Consider the following 21,336-nt stretch of genomic DNA (forward strand, 5'->3'; position numbering starts at 1 on the left):
TAGCGCAGGCCTTTAATCCCAGCACTCGGGAGGCAGAGGCAGGCAGATTTCTGAGTTCGAGGCCAGCCTGGTCTACAAAGTGAGTTCCAGGACAGCCAGGGCTACACAGAGAAACCCTGTCTCAAAAAAACCCAAAAAAACAAAACCAAAAAAACAAACACAAAAAAACTTATCTAGCCTACAGGACTAAACGTTTCCTAAAAAACCAGAAAACCAAGGAATATTCCACACTCTGGCGTCCAGGCTTTTGAATCCCGTGACAGGGCCAGCCTGAGCAGCCGGGAATTTTGTTAGCAGTGACTCAGAAGGATCATACAGTTCCGAGTTTTCCACAGACCAAAGCAAAAAACAAAAAAACCAACCAACCAAACAAACAAAAACCTCGCTCGTAAAAAGCGAACCTCTTAACTAAAATTATGAAGTCTGTCTTCTCCCACCGCCACAAAGCAGTGTGAAGTGACTCAGGAAAGATGGGCTCTCCAACAGAGTTGATCAAAAGTCACTCTGTGTAACGGAGCTTTTTATCATCGTCATCGTCATCATCGTCATCATCGTCGTCGTCATCATCATCGTCATCATCATCGTCGTCATCATCCTCTCTGCTGTCAAGCTGACTGACCCTGGGGTCCCCCCATACCAGCAGAGCACTCTACCACTGAGGCACTCCAAGCAGCACCAATAAGATTAGGGACAAGTAAAGCCTGTTCTCACCCAAAACTGGTCGCTTTAATGGCCGAAGTGAGTCCTTACACAGAGCAAATGTTTGCTGCGAAAGTTTGAAAACAATCACAGTACGAGGAGTGTTTTAGAGAGAGGGACCATCTGTGGTGGGAGACCAGGGGGACTGACGGAGCAACTGTGTGCGCTTAGTAAATGGCACTGTGACGTCGCTTCACTGAGCTCTGACTTGCAGAGCGTTCCGTGGGATATTTTCAAGTTGGATGTCTTTTGGTAGACTATTTTCTGGCGATATATTGCTACTGGTGACTGGATTATTCTGTCTACTGTCTCTGATTCTAGTGTGTGTTATACAGAGCACTAACTATTTGTAGTTAGGACTAATAGAACTAACTATTGTAGCAGAAGAATCTTTTTAAAAAAGATATATTAGTGTGTGTGTGTGCATGTGGGTATGTGTGTGCATGTATGTGTGCATGTGGGTATGTGTGTGCATGTACGTGTGCATGTGGGTATGTGTGTGCATGTATGTGTGCATGTGGGTATGTGTGTGGATGTATGTGTGCGTGTGGGTATGTGTGTGGATGTATGTGTGCATGTGGGTATGTGTGTACATGTGTGTGTGCATGTGGGTATGTGTGTGCATGTATGTGTGCATGTGGGTATGTGTGTGCATGTATGTGTGCATGTGGGTATGTGTGTGCATGTGTGTGTGCATGTGGGTATGTGTGTGTATGTGTGCATGTCTGTGCAGTCAGATGCCTTGGAGCTGAGTTATAGGAGAACCAAGCTTTCCAGCCAGAAGCAGCATCTTGATGGGAAGAGAAGACACAGAGAAGGACCATTTAACAAGTCCAGGTACAGCAGAAGGCACCCAGTGATTTAGTGAGGGTGGACTGGAGGGAGGGTAGGTGAAGGAGTGAATGATGGGTAGGCTCATAGATTCGACAAAGCAGAACCTGAGTGATCTAATCTCTAATTTTGTCAATGTATGAAATATTAACTAGTACAGATATTTTTTAATAAGCTCCTTAAATGTATCCGATGTTGCCTGTTCCCATTCACGGGTCAAACCATAGCATTCAGTACCTGTTTAGTTAGAAATACTGGCCCGGGGGTGGAGCTGTACCAGGGAGGTCAGCTCCAACAGCCTAACTGAACCACAGGCATAATTAGCTGCTTACACAATCCCAGGTCTCCTTAGACCTCCAAGACTTATATACCTAGAAACTGATTCCTTTAGGTTTTAATATTCTGTAGAGAGAGGCTGTAAAAATTTACCTATTAAAGTGGTAGGTTTATGGAAAGTATGGTTAAATCATATTTAGTATTTAAGTCAAGGCCAACGCTTCTTCCTAAGAACAGTGGCTGGTCCAAGAAAGAAAGCGGAGCAGAAACTTAAACCTTAGATGATGAGAGAGATGAGAATTGCTCTTTCTGAACGGTAGGGCCTCATTCCAGGCCCGTCAGGATCACCATCAGAGGCAATGCTACACTTCCTGGTCAATAGCAAAAAATGATCAGACCTGGAAACATTGTTTTATTATAAGAAAATCAACAGATAATAATTTCATATAATTTTATAATTTCAAATAATTTTATAATTTCTACTTTAGTATAATTTTCTTTTTTACGCCTTTTGGTGTACTGCCTACTGATTCCTCTCTCCACCACGTGGCCAACTAATAGAGTTTTTATGTCACACTACTGCAAAATGGCCACACAGGATGATAGAAGGATGCTGTTGAGAGAAGTGTTAGAATAACCTCTCGAAGGAGGGGAAGGAGATGTGGTGTTGCCTGCAGGTTGTACAGGGAGTTCAAACATGCAGCTGTCTTTGAGTTATCACTGTGCTCGGGGGGTAGGCTCTGTGGTGACTTTGAGTCGGCCATGCTGACGTAAGGATCCCCAATTTCAAGTCCCTGTGACTCGAAGGGAAAGAAAGGTTTCCTTAGGCTGTCATTGGTGCCCACTCTGGGGTGTATGGATATCTGCTAATGTTTCCCCAGGGAAAGTCACACAACACTGAGGTGTGGTTTTCACGAGAAGAGTAACCAGGAAACAAACGAGACCCTGGAAGATCCAGGAAGGATGGGACGTCTCACACTTCTCATTTGGTTACGCCAAGCAACAATGTCTTCCACGAATGAAGCCGCAGCCAATGCAGACAACTCACACGGCCTATGCTACCTGCAATGTCTTCTCAAAGATGCAGGCCTGCGGGTTACGTAAAGATGTGTTGGTGTGGCTGCTTAGGCAAAAACTACTGTGCAGGGTGGTCTAGCCTCTAAGAAGTACCAGCTTCCCTAAGCCTGTGGAGTAGTGCTTTATTTATTTAGATAAATATTCCATGTGTGGTATTTATCTAAATAAAATATACATTGCGTGTGAGTTTATTATATATAATATATAGGTTTTTATAGTTGAAATTCATAGAATTTTAGCTATCCCCTCTTATTAATTATTTCTTAGAAGCACTAGCCTGACTAACCTTCCAATCTGGGTTTCAGACATTAATTTCTTCGAGTGACTTAATAATGATTGATTATCTGTGTTCCCCAAATTAGAGTCCCAGGTTTCCCAACCTAATTCAATATTCCTCCGAAGAAAAGGGCACATTAAAGGGAAAGAACAGAGATTAACATTAGTTAAGGTATCAAATCTCAAGTTGGACAGAATGCTATTTAAACAATTTAAATGAATGCAAGTGACAGTGCACTGGCTGGTTCTGTGTGCCAACTTGATACCAGTTAGCATCATCAGAGAGGAAGGAGCCTCAGCTGAAGAAATGCCTCCAAGAGATCCAGCTGTAAGGCATTTCTCAATTAGTGATTGATGGGGAGGACCCATTGTGACTGGTGCCATCCCTGGGCTGGTGTCCTGGGTTCTATAATAAAGCAGGCTGAGCAAGCCGTGAGGAGCAAGCCAGAAAGCAGCGCCCCTCCACAGCCTCTGCATCAGCTCCTGCCCCCTGGTTCTAGTTTTGCTTGAGTTCTTGTCCCAACTTCCTTCAATGATGGACCATGATCTGGAAGTATAAGCCAAATAAACTCTTTTCTCCCAAGTTGCTTTTGATCATGGTGTTTCATCTCATCAATATTAACCCAATGACTAAGGGAATTATCATTTACTATTTTGGATCATTCCAGGAACGTATCTTAAAGTACCCCCCACAAGCATAAAAATGTTTCTCCTATAACCACAGATTAGATGACTTTAACAAATGATTTTTTTTACTATGAAAATGACTGTGGATATTTTTATATGCTCCTTTATAATGGATTTCTAGAAGTCTGTTTATTGTTGCATTTAAATAACTTCAGGGCTGACCACTGTGTATTGGAGAACCAATCAGGAGGCTCCTCTGTGAGGTCAGCCTGTGCTACACAGTGCATCCCATTAAACACAAAATCACAACGGTGGGACTGGTTACCTTAGAAAGAGATGGATGTATATGTAGAAACAATCATGTTTTACATAAGTAACTATACGGTTACTAGAAAACTCATCAAATGAGAGACATACTTTGCTTTTTAACCATTTTGTATTGAGAAAAAAGTAAGCAAGCAGTGTGTCTTAGGTTCACTACTGATAAAGACAAAAATGGCTGTTACTATTTAGTAGACGCCAAGTGCTCGGCACTGCTGTGGGCACACAGAAAGTCTGGAGACACCCAGGAGGGCGAAAAACAGTGTATCTCAACCCTGTACATAACGCTCAGATGGAGGCAAGAGACAGTGCAAAAGCAATGCTCAGTTCATATCAGGAAGCTGAAAGATGTAATTTCATATATAATCTTATTTCCATGAAATCTAATTCTCATTGACGAGGCTACATAAATAAACGCACTTGGCTATAAATAACCACTTGAAGATGTTTCAATGAAACTCTGCCTCATTCCTCCCTGTAGAACCAAGAGCCCAGAAAATGAGCTTTTGGTGTTTTATGTGTGGTCTGAAAACACCTCTTTAAAACACACGGAACAGATTTTTAGAAACAGATTTGTAACAAGCACCTTATAGGAAACTGGAAGTCCACTGCCCACACTTTATGGCCAGGATGAAAGGTGGGCATTGAGACTGTGTATACTCATATTCCAGGGCATCTTAATGTTAGCAAGAGACTATGGTGACATTATCGAACACCTACCTTTGAATCTTTCTGCACTGAAAAAAATAAATGTCACTACTCAAACCTACCAAAGCGGCTCAATTCATTCTTAGCACTGACTGAGCACTAGATATGAGTTTTTGCATACAGCACGTTTGAGGATGCATAGGATGGCTACAAATCACATTCTCTAACCTTGGGCATAACACTTACCGGGCTGAGAAAGGTGAGGTCCACCCAAGAGCTCAGAGAGCCGGGGCTGGAAAAGGCAAAGGTTTACAGCTGCTGCCCCAAACCACACTGCCATTTCTGCCACCAGAAACCTAACTCCTCTTTGTCTCTTTTCCCAGTAAATTTTACCACCATCTACCTACCCACTCAGGATTAACAAAACCGTGGCTATGCCCCATCCCCACCCCACCCCTACCCCCTCACTCCTGCTCACCAACACTCACTCTGAATCACTTTTTCACGTCTCCACTATCTAGGTACTGCTTCTTGTAAAAAAACGGAAATCCCAGCTGTTTGAATTTACCAAAGATGACTCAGGAGCCAGATGTGCGGAAAGCTTTCTAGCTCAGAGAGGCAGCACCCCACTGACCTTCCTCCTCTACCAACATCCCAGAAGGAAAAGGCTTCTCCTTTTCCACCCTGTCTCAAATACCCTTCCACCAGAGACCCGCCTTTCTGTTGCTCATTCTCCACTGGTGGGTTACTTACTTGCCCTCTTGACCTAGGGTTGTCTTTATTTTGTGCCTGGATTAAAGGTTTGTGCTAGGGTTAGGTCACACTACAGGTGCTTGTTTTCAGTAAACAGAAGGGCAGAGAATCAAAGGCTGGAGCCATGCCGCAACTAGAAAGAGTTGACAGTCTTGGGGTTCACAATGTGACCAAATGTCCTGCAAGAGCTTCCCTCTCAAACTGAGTTCAGTTCGGAAATGGCTCCCCTTCTACAGGGTGGGACTGAGTTCAAACCTAGCATCTAGTGACAGGAACCTCAAAAAATGAGCTGGTATGGTCCCTGAGCACCAGGCACTGCTGGTTCTTTGTACAGTGAAAGCGTTGATAGGGATCAGATAGCAGAGAGCAGCTCATGGAGACAGAGAACAGCTCACAGAGGCAGAGAAAGAGGCAGAGAGAGAGAAACTCATGGAGACTGAGAGCAGGGACGTCCTTGAACCAGGGTAGACCCAAGCCCACCATCAAGCTGTCTAAAGCGACTGCTCTGGAGTCCCCAGCCCATCTCCTGCTTTCCCATCTTCTCTAAATCCCTCTAACAGCCTCCTATGGCCTCATAGTTGTTTATTTTGACTTCAGGAAAAATAAAACGGTAACTATACAGAAGACAGAGGATAATGTACTGTGCTCTATTAGCCATGAAAATTATCGGAAAGCTCTTGACTTAATCTCTACTCCTAGTTTCTTTTAAAGCCAACTCTCCTCTTCTCCTTTTCTTTCTTTCTTTCTTTCTTTCTTTCTTTCTTTCTTTCTTTCTTTCTTTCTTTCTTTCTCTCTCTCTCTCTCTCTCTCTCTCTCTTTCTTTCTTTCTTTCTTTCTTTTTTTAAGATTTATTTATTATCTATAAGTACACTGCAGCTGTCTTCAGACACACCAGAAGAGGGCATCAGATCCCATTACAGATGGTTGTGAGCCACCATATGGTTGCTGGGATTTGAACTCAGGACCTCTGGAAGAGCAGTCAGTGCTCTTAACCGCTGAGCCATCTCTCCAGCCCCTAAAGCCAACTCTTAAGCCAGTTGGCAACTTTTATCTCTGTTACTCTCTCCAGCATGAGCATGTTTCCTTACTAACCCCCAGCCAGGCCATCATTTTTCTTCTGAGGATGTTTGCTCTGACATCCACCGTTTCCTAGAATTGCGCACAAGGCTCTTCAGGATCCGGCACCGCCTGTCTTTCCAGACTTTGATGTTCAGATTTAATTTTTCCACCCACATGACACCCATAGGGAATGGCCCCAGACCCCAAAATGAACCAACACAGCACAGGTGGCAGGCTAGGCTTCAAGTAGGCCCACCCTCTCCCTAGGGTTGTCACCTGAAAAGAAACACTGGTTTATGGCTTTCTTCTCGTTAGAAACTGACTCTCCCCTTGTTGGGGACTGTGTTAAAATTTTAGTGGTGTGGTCACCATTCTTTAGCATCACTTCCTCATACCGCATGTGCACATAACTGTCACACAAAAATGTCCTGGCAGGGCGTGATGGAGCACACCTATAATCCCAGCACATAGAGGATGATGCAGGAGGATGCTGAGTTTGAGGCCAGCCAGGCTACAGGGGAAGCCCTTTCTCAAAAATGTCACAACCAACAAACTAAACCCCCAGGTGCTGTCCCCATGAAAAGTGGACTCAAAGAGTTAAGAATCTTTATCAACACAGTCAAGGACACCTTATCTGAATATATTTGGGATACTGCCAGAACTGTTTGAAATTTCTATTTTCTTTTGAAATTTTCGGAATATTTTCAAATACACAAAGAGGCAACCTGAAGACGAGACCCAAATATAAATAAAAATTCACTTGTTTGACGAGTGCCTGTCTCACACAAGACTGCAGGGAATTCGTAAAATATACTAAAAATATCATAACTACTAAAGTAGAAAACAACTGCCTGTTGATCTTAAAGTGGCCATCACCTTCCAAAAACCAAACCCAAACAAACCAAAGCAAAACAACAAAACCACATCAAGGCCACCAGAGCTTTCTGGGGGGTGGGGTGGGGGAGCCGGCTAAAAGGACTGCCTCTGTATCTATAAATCGCACTCCCCAACACAGTCTGCCTGTGTTTGAAGATCAACTGCGAGAGAGATTTTTGAAGAAATGTTGACCACTCTGAAGATTCTCTTCCCTTATTTACAATACTAAGTGCAGGCATTGATAAACTAGGTAGAAGTAAAAAGAATTCTCTGTGCTAACAAGTCTAATTTAGGCTGTGAAACCATGTTTTTGCTTTTTGGGTTTTTTTTTATGTTAACAAAGGTTTTGTTTATAAGTACTACCCATACTTTAAATGATTTTATCACCACAGTGGTCATGCAAAAACAACTGGAATTAGTTTTTAAAAATATTTTTGAACACATGTGTGTGTGTGTGTGTGTGTGTGTGTGTGTGTATAAATTGTGTATGCCTGTGGAGCACTTCAGAGAAGCCTGAGGAAGGAAGGCACTGAGGGTTCTATCATGCTGCCTTATTCCTTTGAGGCAGGCTTTCTCCCCAAATCCAGAACATACATTTGTCCACTATAGGCTAGCAGCGAGCATCCCCCAGCAGACCTCTTGTCTCTGCCTCCTACAGTGCTGGGTTACGGTGCACAAGACAAGGCCCTGCTTACTACCTGGTGCTACATCTGAACTCGGGTCCTGGGGTTGCATAGCAGATGTTCTAAACCACTGAGGCATCTCTCTAGCTCCTGAAGTTTATTAGTAATATGTTCTAGTTTCTCCACCAACCTTTTTTTTTTTTAAAGTTGGGGAATCTTACCGTGTTGCCAAGATGAGCTCACGTTCCTGGCCTCAAGCCCTCTTCCTGCCTCAGCCTCTCAAGTAGTTGGAGCTACAGACATAAGTCACTGCACCTAGCTTAAACTCGGTTTAGTTTAACAAAATTAGGATGGTGTGTGTGTGTGTGTGTACATTCATGCATGCTTGTGTCTTTTTCTGAGACAGGGTCTAGAAAGAGACCTGGCCTTGGACTTGTGATATATCGAGAGAGTGACCTTGAGCCCCTGATCTTGCCTCTACATGGCTGCATTGTATACTTATTTCTAACTTTCAAATTCATAACTTATTAATGATATACACAACACAAACTCTCTAATCACCCCCAACACTTGGGTGGGACTTACTACTTTTATACTCTTCCAAATGCATTATTGGTTTGATCTTCCCTGCACACCTGAAATACATATTTTTTTATTTGTGCATCTGTGTGTATGTAAGTATGGGCATGCATGGCACGCACTTTGACACATGTGTGGAGGTCAGAGAACGACTTGTGGGGAGCTGGTTCTCTTCTTCTGCCATGCAGGTCCACTGATCCAACTGGAGTTGTCAGGCTTGGTGACAAGCACCTTCGCACACTGAGCCAGCTTGCCCGCCTGGTATGTATTATTCCTGCCTGGGTTTTTACAGAGAGCTCCTTCTGCTACAACTCTAACGAAAGCTCCTCTAAGTGAGGGCTCGGACTCAGGATGAGTTCCAGCATAAAGAACATTGTCTTTGCTGTGGTGGAAGAAGCAATGTCAGAGGTGAATAGGTCTGCATGGCTGCTTGTCCCGACTCACTGGACAAGGTCTGTGGTCTCCCACTGATGACAGAGTCCCCAGACTGGGTCAATTTACCTCCCGACCTTCCCACTGTTGCTTTCTGACAGAGCAGATGTGCTCCACAAACACAGAATGAGATGATGCTGAGTTTGTCCTGCTAGGGAGGTGACTGCGTGAGGTACAGGCCACACAGGGAACCACATGGTAGATGTTAACGGGACCAAACTGTCTCAGGGAGACCACCCTGGCGTGCCTTCAGCTCCATCCTCAAAGATCTTGTAGGGGTCTGTCGCTTCTGTTTTGGAAGAGGTATCCAAGCACCACCTGACATATGCCTTTTGTGGGTAAAGAGATTAAAAAACTAACAGTGTCACTGAAGGGTTCTGGGCCGGAAGATGCACACCAGCACCCTGCTCTCCAGTGACAGTGGGCAGACCATGACCAAGCCTGGGTTATTTAGCAGCTTTGGGTTTCGGGTTTCTCATTTAGTACAGTCACATTGCTTGACAGCTTTCCTGGGCTCCAAGTCACGTTTATAGATTAGCAAATATATAAAATTCTACTTGGAAAGGAAAGGCATCCGCCAGATGGTCACCACTGTGGACATGAGTCACATGCAGCCCATCAAGATGGCCAGGGAAACCAAGGTGCTGGGCACAACCAGTTTGCAGGGACAGTGCAGGCAGGTGCGTGTGGAATGTATGGACGACTCTACCATCTGAAATGTCAAAGTCCCCGTTAGAGAGGGTAGTGTGTTTATCCTACTGGAGTCAGAAAGAGAAGCTTGGAGGTTGGGCTGGCCTTGCTACGGGGTCCTGGATACTTAGCCCATGGGATAATATGTAACTGTTAAATAATGCTTTCATATTGTTTTAACTCTTGGAGAAAAAGAAGGAGAAAAGGGAAGGAAAGGGGTGCTAATGGTCACACCAAAGACATCTAAAAGGGATGGTGAGAACTGCATTTTTCATGGAGAGATAGAAGCAGACTAAGGTGGCAAAGTAAACTAACAATTAGGAGTCTTGGTGTGACAGGACATACTGATAGCCCCAAGGACTTCTTTAATGGTGGAATTACTTAGCTTGGTATCAGCATATATGGAGGAGAGGTTCAGATGGGTTTAATAAAAGAAGGAGTGGCCAAAGCTCACCCAGTGCTGTCTATGTCCTTACTACACTCAGAAGCAAAGAAAAAGGCCAACTTGCATGGTAGCACACTACAGTCTTGTCTCTGGTTTCCAACCCAGACTTTGCCCTTTGAAAGAATTAAATCTCCTAGCTCTCTCTGTTTCTTCTGCCCTACCCTACAGCAGGGACGGCTTTAAAGATAAACTCCTGTTTTATTACAATTTAAAATATAATTTAAAAAAACCATGATTCTATATTCTTCAGATAATACCACAGAATAAGCCACATAAGTAGGTAAATAAATCATGGGGAAAAAAACCTGCTGAATTCCACTTACTACTACTTAGGCATCTAAATAGCACAAGGGGGGGAAGAGAGAGAGAGAGAGAGAGAGAGAGAGAGAGAGAGAGAGAGAGAGAGAGAAGGAAGAAGAAGAAGAGGAGGAGGAGGAGGAGGAGGAGGAGGAGGAGGAGGAGGAGGAGGAGGAGGAGGAGGAGAAGGAGAAGGAGAAGGAGAAGGAGAAGGAGAAGGAGAAGGAGAAGGAGAAGGAGAAGGAGAAGGAGAAGAAGAAGAAGAAGAAGAAGAAGAAGAAGAAGAAGAAGAAGAAGAAGAAGAAGAAGAAGAAGAAGAAAGAAAGAAAAGAAGGAAAGGAAAGGAAAGGAAAGGAAAGGAAAGGAAAGGAAAGGAAAGGAAAGGAAAGGAAAGGAAGCAAGCTTTGTGGGGGGCCTGATGTGGAATACCCTGTCCTACTGGAATGAATCCAGCTAAATAAGACATCACTATTAATTGTGTTTGCTGCATGAAACAAGATATTGCCCAGGCTAGCTTCAGACATGCCCCTCCCCCCCCAGTCCAAAGCATGTTCTCCGCCACGTGCCTCTAATTAAGTATGATTTTAATACAGACTTCTTGATTCAGGCTCATCAGAGAAAAAATATTAATCATTAATACTACAGATAATTATTTTAAGTGGAACCTAAAAGCTGAAAACTTCCAGAACAAGATGTGGTTAGTGAGAAGCAAGTTTAATGGTCGGGAGTTGCCGGGTGAGCTCAGAGGTCAGCCCAGAGGAGCGAAAGGTCACCAGTGTGCTACCAGCTGACCATCATAGCACTACAAAGCCAGTCCTAGGAAATAACTCTAGTTAGTCTAAGTACGTTTAACATGGCTGATATTTAATAAGCTTTTCTAAAGTATTGAAAATTGAAGCTGGGGAAATGGCTCAGTGGTTTAGAGCACAAACCAATGTTCTGTTCCCAACACCTAGAAGGCAGCTTTACAACTATCAGTAATCTGAGCTCCAGGGGGGATCTGGCACCCTCTTCTGACCTCTGCAGGCACCAGCACACAATGAACACACACACACACACACACACACACACACACACACAGGCAAAACATGCATACACATTGAAGGAAACAAGATTTTTAAAGTACTTAAAATGGAAGGTCAACAAGATGGTTCTACAGGAGGAAGCCCCAGGCTCAACAACAGGTGTCTGAGTCCCCAGGTGACATAGAGAAGGACTCCTGCAGCTTGTACTCTGAGCACCACTGCATATGTAGCATACAGATGAATAAAATGTAACACAAAGGGAAAAGAGGAAGAAACACAAAGCAAAAGGAGGGATCTGCAAGTTACCTTCTAGCGCTGCAGATCAAACCCAGGGCCTGTGTGTGCATCGTAGGTCTGTGCTCCGCCACTCAGCTAAATCCCAGCTGCTGACACTGCAGACCTTGGTTTACAGAGGCCGTGCCCAGTGTCCATCCCATCCACTAATGCTTAAGAGTAAACACTTTATCAAACAAGAAGAGAACGTTCGGGTAGTAAATTTTCCATCTTATATTTGATTTTTTTTTTAATGGATAGCACATCACTCCAGTTTTAACCTAGTTGTCATATTCATGTAAACACACACACACACTGCAGAAGTTAATGTATGTATTATATATGTAATATATATATTATATACAAAATACATACATATACGCAGCATAATTTATGAGCAAACTAACATCCATCTATGTATGTATGTATGTATATAAAATCTAGAATCTGCATGAAGAAAATGTGTGATAATTTGCCTGATTTTTAATAATTTGTCTTTCCATCCATTTGCCTGTAATCCTAGCACTTGGCAAGCAGAGGTAGGAACAGGAGGGGTTCAAGGCCAGCCCTAGCTAGATGAGACCCTGCTTCAAAACAAAATAGAAAGAAAAAAAAAAATGTCTCCATAGCTACTGAACAAGAAAGTGTGCTTCTGTGTTTACAGCCAAACGAGATGTCTGGCTAACTCAACTCATGATGTCTGGCTTGGGGGCAGCTCCCAGAAGCAGGGTCCTCAATGGGCTTTGGGTCCTACCACTTCCTTAAGAAAGTGGTAGGACCCAAAGCTCACCAGCCCCACCCAGACGCAACAGACCCTGATGCGGGTTCAGCGGGAAGAAAGGCTCACCCACCACTCCTCATTCTGCCTTCATGTGTCATGGCTCCCACAGGTCTTAGACACAGAACATCTTCTGGTCCATCTGAACTCCTGGCCCCAGGTGAGTCACACTGTACCCACAGGATCCCTTAACATCTGACCTCCCCTCTGCCATCATGCACCTGTTCACAGTCCCACAAAGCGTCCCGGCTCGCTACTTACTCGGGCTTCTCTTTCCTACTAGTTCCGAGCTGAGAGGGTAGACTCCATGTTTTACAACGATGCAGTCGCTGGCCTCTAGCCAAGCACTCTACTGAGGACCTACGGCGGCCGCTGAAAGTACTGCCCATACACATGCAGACTGGAATCATCCTACATTTTGTTAAGACCCCGAAGAACCTGGAGTCGGTCACGTCTGCTTATTTGCATATCCGTCAGATAGAAGCTCCCAGAATTTCATGTGGCTACTTTGTATAATTACATGTCCCATTATAAATTCTACAAAAAAAATTTGTGATGTAGCCTGTGGTATGAAAAAGAAGTAAAAAAACGAAAGCTGCTTTCTTCTTATGTTAGGAGTCACGAGACAAATTCTCACGGTGTAGTGCTAATGTGGCTTTTCAACATCCGATTTGCAAAGTATGGAATTCTGGAGAGCCTCAGAAATGAAGTGGTTTAGTTACAATTTCTGTAATCAGGATTCTCATATCTTCCTATATGGTCCCACTTATCTGTGCCTTCCTTCCGTGCCTTTCTACCTAATTTAGCTGGGCCTCCCTGGAGGCCAGATGTCCCTTCCCCAGCGTACACAGAATAACAGCTGCTTGGCCGCTCTAGCACTTCCTGATTATTGGTGTCAACACCCACAGCCACTTCACCTGGCAGGTGCTATCTGTCCACATCTGAGGAGTGACAAGCTAACCTCAGATATCTATCACAGCGATAGAAGCTATCTGGATCCAGAGCCTATCTCTCCGCCACTAAGTTACGGTGTGACCTTCTGGGACCTTGGGCTATTTTAGTGATTAGGAGTGTGCGCTTTTCCCTCTCTAAAGGCAATGGATTTCATCTCCCGTGGGTCATTCTGTGAAGGAGGTGATTCACTGTACAGCTTTTCCCCACTCCGCTCTTCCTTCTCACGGTCAGGTCAGCACATCTGTGTTTGTCCTAAGCTTACATCCCTCAGGCACTGACAAGTGGCAGGCTAAGGTACCTGATACCCTGAGTGACTGTTCGCCCAGGTCCCCAGTGACTTAAAAGAAGGGCATTTCCTGGAAATGTGGGGGCTGGACATTTCATTGTAGTGAAGTATTCAGGGTGCGAGTCACGGCCGTTGCCTAGTAACCGGAAGGTTTGTGTTTGGCAGTGGAAAAGGCAGCTCAGCCCAGGTACAGCTGATTATTTACCCAGTGTGACCTTCTCCCCGGCTGCACACTGATTCTTGGATTAATGCTTAACCCAGACCCTTTCCCCCAACTTTCCTCACTGGTAGTGGGGGCTCCTTCGGCATTCCCTTTAGGTCGAGAGAATTCAAAGGGGGTATGGCATACGTACGCACGTAAGTACGTACGTACGGAGAATACACCCATTCCTCAGAGCAGAAGGAAAGGCGAGACTGGAACAGGAGACAGGATTCCTGCTCTTCCCGGGAGAGCGAGCGGAATTCTACAGAGTGAGGAAGTCCCCTTTTGGTCACGAATTTACCAGTGAATTTCTCTCTCATAACTCAGTAAACACAGCACACTCCCAAACGGTAGTGACTAATTAATCCTGACCTCATAGGCAAAAAAGCTTTTCCTTTTTGTTTTTGTTTTTTTTTTTTGTAAGAAGACTGAGTCACTTGGTGGAATCCGTCCCAGACCAGAAACAAGATTTCACTTTTTCCCCCTTATATCAAGAATTGTGGGATACAATGGTGAGCAGCTTTGGAACTAAGAGACTTCTCGCCCTCAAATACCATTTGGGTGGCACAGCTGGCTAAAGCCATTTTGTTAATTTTGTCTTGGGATTCGGGATGGAGGATGTAGTTGGGTTCCTGTAGAAGCTAGGGATGCTAGCAGGGAACACTGCACAGTGCTCACCTGGTCCACAAAACCCTGGATGAACAGGGATCTTCAGCCCCCACCCCCACCCCAAACGCTCCGAGCCTGAGTCCCATAAGGCTCCAACAGTGTTTGACTTTTCTTGTAGTTAAAAAAATACTCTTTGAACGTGGATACCATGACATATGATCATATCCATTCTTCCTCCTTTTTTGTTAGATTCTCCATTTCCTGGTTATTTAATATTCAAAAATTGCTATTTTTTTAACCTGAAAACATAGATACATGAATGGGCTTGGATGTTTTTGTTTGTTTTTCTATTTTTAAGTTTCTGTTTTGAGTATTCTGGGTTTTGTTTCATTTGAATGTCCTCAATTTCGGTGAATCTATTTAGACACATACAACAGAGTAAGATGTAAGCTTTGTGTCTGTGGAAAAGCCCTAGATCCTAAATTTATTTAGCATTTTTGGATGGAAGGATACAAAAGCAATTTAAAACCTTTTTCTTCTTGCCCCATAATTTTCATTCTAATACTGGGTTTTCAGTATTCCTTATATCCACAGGTCCTAATAATCACTCTAAGGGTAATATGGACTTGACTTATTTTTAACAGCTATACAAGTATAGACTTAAGTAGCAATTTTTAATTAAAATGTTAATTTCATAAATTCCCCCACCAACACCTCCTATGGCCCCCTCTCAAATTCATGGCCTCTTTTTAATTATTATTGTTACACACACACACACACACACACATATATGTTTATGAATAAATATATAAATACAGACTTGTTTAGAATTGATTGTATGCATGTTTTTAGATCTGATCACCTTAAGCATCATATTAAACCTTTATCATCTTCAAAACAGTGTTCTTTCAAAAGACATATTAAAACAATAGATTATTTAAGAAAAGAGTACTCTTATGATCCCAAACTGATTGCATTTAAACTTGTTAGCAAGATATAAAGGGTATGAATTATTCCCTAAATATTTTAAAGTTCTTAATCTTGTCTAAAGCAAATTTTCTTTGAATAGAGTTAACAGTTGACAGGTGGACTCCTTGTGGCCCTAAAGAAAAAAGTGTTTAGGTCCATGTGTATTGCTGGGACTTGAAAGCTCAGGACTTTAGTTTCTCTGAGTTTGGACTTTAAGAGATGAATTTGCCTGCAGACACCTAATTTAAACTCATGAATGTGTTGGTACCTGCTTCATAAAGACTTTAAAAGAATTTCCTTTCTATGATTGGCTGGGGACTCCTCCTCGTCACATGTGCACAGAGCCCTGTCTATGACAGTGAACCATTTGTTGCCTGTATACCTCGAGATCCAAATGAGCACAGACTGTCTTGCTTTGAAACAGTATTTAACCTTCACTTAGGCATCTTTCCATTGTGGCCAGGTGAACCAGATAGCCTTTACCCCCTGTTTCACAGAGCCTGCAGAAGAACTGAGAAAAATATACAATTCCCTATCACACAGGGAGATAAACGTCTGGGTAATCAAAAAGTTGAGGGCTATAGCAACACAGAGCCAAGGACACGACCTTGTTCAGAAAGTTCAGGGAAGGCTTCCTGGAAGAAAGGCTTTTTCAACTCAGATCTGAAGGATGAAGAGGAATTATGCTGTTGAGTGAGGGATGGTCTGAAACGGAAGGGATAGTGTGTGCACAGGGGGAGTTATATGTTTGCAAACAGTAGGCAAGTCAACTTGGCTGTAATGAGTAAGTCTGGATCGTAGGGAACCCAGAAGAAAAGACATTTGAATTTTAACCAAAGAATAATGGGTTCTGGGGGTAACATTCTCCATTTTGTGTTTTACAGAACTCCCAAATATGATTCTGGACATGGCCATTAGATCATTGTTACATTAAAGAATAAAGAAACACATGAGTCTACGTCTAACCAGTTTCCTGCAGTACCTGTGAGATATTAACACGTGTATGGCTCAGGAAAGACTGTTGGCTAATGGTTCAGCTGGTAAGCAAGGAAGACTTGAACTCAAACCCTATCCTGTCATAGTCTAGCAAGTCACTTAATACTGGGGACAGTCACCTTGAGGTCAGAAGTGGAACCAAGAGTAGAGTGGCTACCCAATAAGTCTGTTGTGAAAACCATGAGGTAACATGTGTAAAACCCTGGAAGTGGTGGCCGCCACAGTGTCACTCACTGCTAACTGCTATGATTAATCTTCACTGACTACATTCCGAATCACACTGGGTACAAGATTCTGAGTGTGTCTATGGTGACATCTCCAGAATGGAAGAGGGAAGGCCGACTCTGAAGACCCACAATATGAACTGGGGTCCTCAAACTGAATAAAAAGGAGAAAGTGTTGGGCATCAGTAATTCTCATTCTCTCTCATTCGTCTCCCTCCCCCATCCTCCATCGTGCTCCTGTGCCTTCCCTGCTATAATGGGATGTCTCCCCATCAACTAAAATAAACCCTTTTGTTAGTGAGCTTCTTGCCCGGCGTTTGATCTCAGCAATAAGAAACGTAGCCAACAACCTGCAAAACCAAGCTAGCGGATGGCTGAGCATCCAAAACCGTTGCTCTTGACTACTGAAAACATAACCTCCTCATCTGACCTTTACCAAAAGACTGAGAGATGACAAAACATGGAAATTCTTAGGGTCATGAATGTAGCTTAGTGGTAGAGTAACAGGTAGCATGTATGAGACCAGAGGATCAATCCTCAACATAAATTAAAACAACAACAACAACAACATGAAAGGGTAAGATAGCATCTCTGTTGTTTTTAACCTTTATTTTCACTCTATGTGTATGGGTAGTCTACGTGCATGTATGTCTGTGCACCAGGTGCATGCAGTATCTGTGGTCTGTGGAGGCCAGAGAGGATATGGATAGAACTGGAATTATAGATAGTAGTAAGTCACTATGTGGTTGCTGGGAATCACACCTGAGTCTTCTGGAAGACCAGACAGTGTTCCTTTTTTTTTTTTTTTTTTTATACTGTTTTTTATTTTATTATATTTTTTATTTTATGTGAGTACATTGTCACTTTCTCCAGACACACCAGAAGAGGGCATCAGATCACATTACAGATGGTTGGGAGCCACCATGTGGTTGCTGGGAATTGAACTCAGGACCTCTGGAAGGGCAGCCAGTGCTCTTAACCACTAAGCCACCTTGCTAGCCCCAGACATTGTTCTTGATTGCTGAGCCATCTCTCCAACCCTCAAACTCTTTAGAACAGTAGTTCTCAACGTTCCTAATGAGGCAACCCTTTAATACACTTCCTCATGTTGTGGTGAGTCCCAACCATAAAATGATTTCATTGCAACTTCCTAACTGTAATTTTGCTACTGTCGTGAATCGCAACGCAACATCCGATACGCAGGATCTCTAACATGTAACCCCTGGGACAGAGTTACTTAACCCCCAGGGGGATGACGACCCACAGGTTGAGAACTGATGTTTTAGCACTGTCTTCATTCTTTCAGGGACAGCAGCTTTAACAAACGCTATTGACTTTCTAGTTCAATATCTTAAAAATGTTAAACAGGTTGCTAATGCAACATCATCACATACCAATCTTATTCCAGGCTTTGAGCCTTATGCTGGGTCAAGGCAAAACACTGTTGTCCTGAAAATGGGTGTACATGGAGACCAGGGGGCCAAAATGTGACGTTCCTACAACTGTGGATTTGCAGAGAAACTTCAGAATCAAACCATAACTGGAAAATCAGATTATTTAACTAAAATTCTAAGGCTGGGAATACAAAAGGAGTTATGTAAATCTATTTGCTTAATAACCCAAATCACAGAAAACTGAATACAGTTATAAGCCCAAGTGCAAACACTGACAACCGAGCAGCCAGTGGTAGACTCTGTAAGTGTACAACTGAGATGAGCTTAGATGTGCTGAGACCTGGGCACACTCTGCTCTCTCCCCATCACTCAGCGGTAAATGCTGAATCGCTTTTCGGGAATTTGCAAGACAATGTATCACACAACAGGCTGCAAGTCAAGACACAGAGCTAAAAGTCAATAACATGGTTGGAACAAGTGGGTCACCAGGCGTTAATATGGCAAACAGACAGAATATCTTAGCAGCATCGGCTGTCCCGAGCCCTCATGAGCAGCCTGGGTCCAGCTACTCACAGGGAGGCCTTGCAGAACTTAGCATTCAGTAATATTCACCCCATTGATTGACTACAGCAATAAACATAGGAAGGAAAACCAGCAGAGGGTAAAGGGCCGTGGGGGCCCTCCAAGTGGCCTCGTCAAGTACACACGCCATGCCTTCAGCCACACACGAGAGATGTCATTCATAGGTCAGGAAATGCCACTACCTATGGTTTTTACTCAAGCTGGTCAGTTACATGCACTCTCCAGGCACAAACACAAGACCCACACTTTCATTAGGAGAGCAAGTGTTCATTATCAACTCATGTCTTGGTTCAAACAGTGAAGGCGCAGAGAACCACTCTCATCAGGGGGTAGCGGAGACTTTCCCCAAACCCAAGTTTCACGTTGCCAGTTGTGGTAGTTTGAATGCAAAATGTCCCTCATGGACTCAGGTATTTAAAACTTTGGTCCCCAGTTAAGAGGTTTACAAGGCGCAGCCTTGCTGAAGGAATGCATCCTGGAGGTGGGCTGTGAATGTTTAAAGCTTTCCTCAACTTCCCATTTGCTCTCTCTGCTTTGTGCTTTCCTGTGAAGATGTGCGCTCTTAGCTTTTTGCTGCATGCCTCCTTACACAATGGACTCTCTCTGGAACTCTAAGTCAGGTAAACGTTTTCTTCTAGGATGCTTCCTTGCGTTTGTGCCTGGTAGGGCATGCTGTTGGTCATGGTGTTTCATCACAGCAATAGAAAAGTAACTAAGGGGCTAAGGAGATGGCTCAGCGGGTAAGAGCACTGACTGCTCTTCCAGAGGTCCTGAGTTCGATTCCCAGCAACCACATGGTGGCTCCCAACCATCTGTAATGAGATCTGATGCCTTCTTCTGGTGTGTCTGAAGACAGCTACAGTATACTTATTTATAATAATAAATAAATCTTTGGGCCAGAGCAAGCAGGGACTGAGCAAGTGGGGGGCCCATCGGAGCAAGTGGGATTGATCGGAGCGAACAGAGGTCCTGAGTTCAATTTCCAACAACCACATGAAGGCTCACAACCATCTGTACAGCTACAGTGTACTCACATACATTAAATAAATATTAAAAAAAAAAAGGAAAGTAACTAAGACACCAGCCAAAGGACTAACCTTGTATGCAGGACTTTGAAGGTTAGTAGTCTCAGGCCCTTTCTGTCAACTCAGTTGTATATGCTGATGTATTTCAATTGGCCTCAATAACAGACAGAACTATAGAACAAAGGTCTCACTCTTAGTAGGCCACCTAAGTACACCGAGTGGCTCAGAAACACATTTACCCTGTATGCTTAAAGATATAAAGTATAACATTTGACTCAGTACTCCAGAGGCAGAGGCAGGTAGATCTCTGTGTCTTCCAAGCCAGATTAGTCTACATAGCAAAATCCAGACTAGCCAGAGATCCTCAGTGAGACCTTGTCTCCATAGCAACAAGAACAGCACCACCAATAAAAACTCAAAACCAAGACAACAACAAAGAAATGTTCACTTTCCGCCTGGGCACTGTGGTGCAATAACACCAGCACTCAGCCAAGAAGGGGAGTCCAGGTCAGGCCGGGCAACATGGTAAGTCTGACTTCAGCATGGGATACAGAAACAGTGTATCCTCCATCAAAAATTCACAAATGCACAATGGGGGAGAGCATGGCTGTAGGAGAGGAGACGGCCCAGCAGTTAAAAGCGCTTGCTATTCTTGTAGAAGACCAGGGTTAGGTTCCCAGCACCCATGTGGCTGCTCATAGCCATCTGCAACTTCGTTTCCAGAGAATCCCGTGTCCTTTTCTGACCTTCTTGTGTATCACACAGGCACATGGTGCACATACATGCAGGCAAAGCACTCATACAATTAAATTAATACAATTACAATTAATACAATTTAAACATCTAAAACTCAAACAAAAACCCTGAAGCCCACAATGGGGCTTGAACAATAGCTTAGCATTCAAAAGCTCTTGCTGTGGACCCAAGTTGGTTCCCTGGCATCCATGACAGATATCTCACAACTGCCTATAACTCCACTCCAAGGGACCTGACACCCTCTTTTGTCCGCTACAGGTACCCATACCTATGTGGCATTCCTATAGGCACACACATGCACACACTACTAAATATATAAACACAATCTCAATCTGTATAATATTGCTCTTATATTTTTAAAATATACCCTTCAGCGGTGTGTATGATTTAAAAAGGTGAGTTCTAGTCTGGCTTCTTTCTCTAAACATTTACTTTTTAAAAACGCCACCGAAAACTGAGACATCATCAAGAACCTGATGCCAGCTGCGCTCCCAAGTTCCTGGTAGGGATATGATAAACCTCATATACGCGCCCCGCATGGGGACAGGTTAAAGACACCCCCCCCCCCCGCACTGCACACACGTCTGTGTGGCTTTATGTAGATGTAATTGCACATACGCAAAGTAACAAGTTCAGCCATTCATTCTGGCAGTGCTGAAAGACCATCCCACAACCTACTTGCTCATCAAAAGGTCACCATATACATCGTGATATGTGTTCGAGGAATGACTCTGGGCTCTTCCGTGTGTTGATT

General features: G+C 43.7%; 1 protein-coding gene and 1 pseudogene across 5 annotated transcripts in view; one reads left to right on the forward strand and one right to left on the reverse strand.

Annotated features, from left to right (window-relative positions):
* Nucleotides 1-21,336, reverse strand: part of Sgms2 (sphingomyelin synthase 2) — a 172,459-nt gene that overhangs the window by 31,901 nt on the left and 119,222 nt on the right. The window lies entirely within an intron of this gene.
* Nucleotides 9,677-9,898, forward strand: Gm43116 (annotated as a pseudogene).

Source organism: Mus musculus, chromosome 3 (genome assembly GCF_000001635.26).
Source record: "Mus musculus strain C57BL/6J chromosome 3, GRCm38.p6 C57BL/6J".
Taxonomy (NCBI): domain Eukaryota; kingdom Metazoa; phylum Chordata; class Mammalia; order Rodentia; family Muridae; genus Mus; species Mus musculus.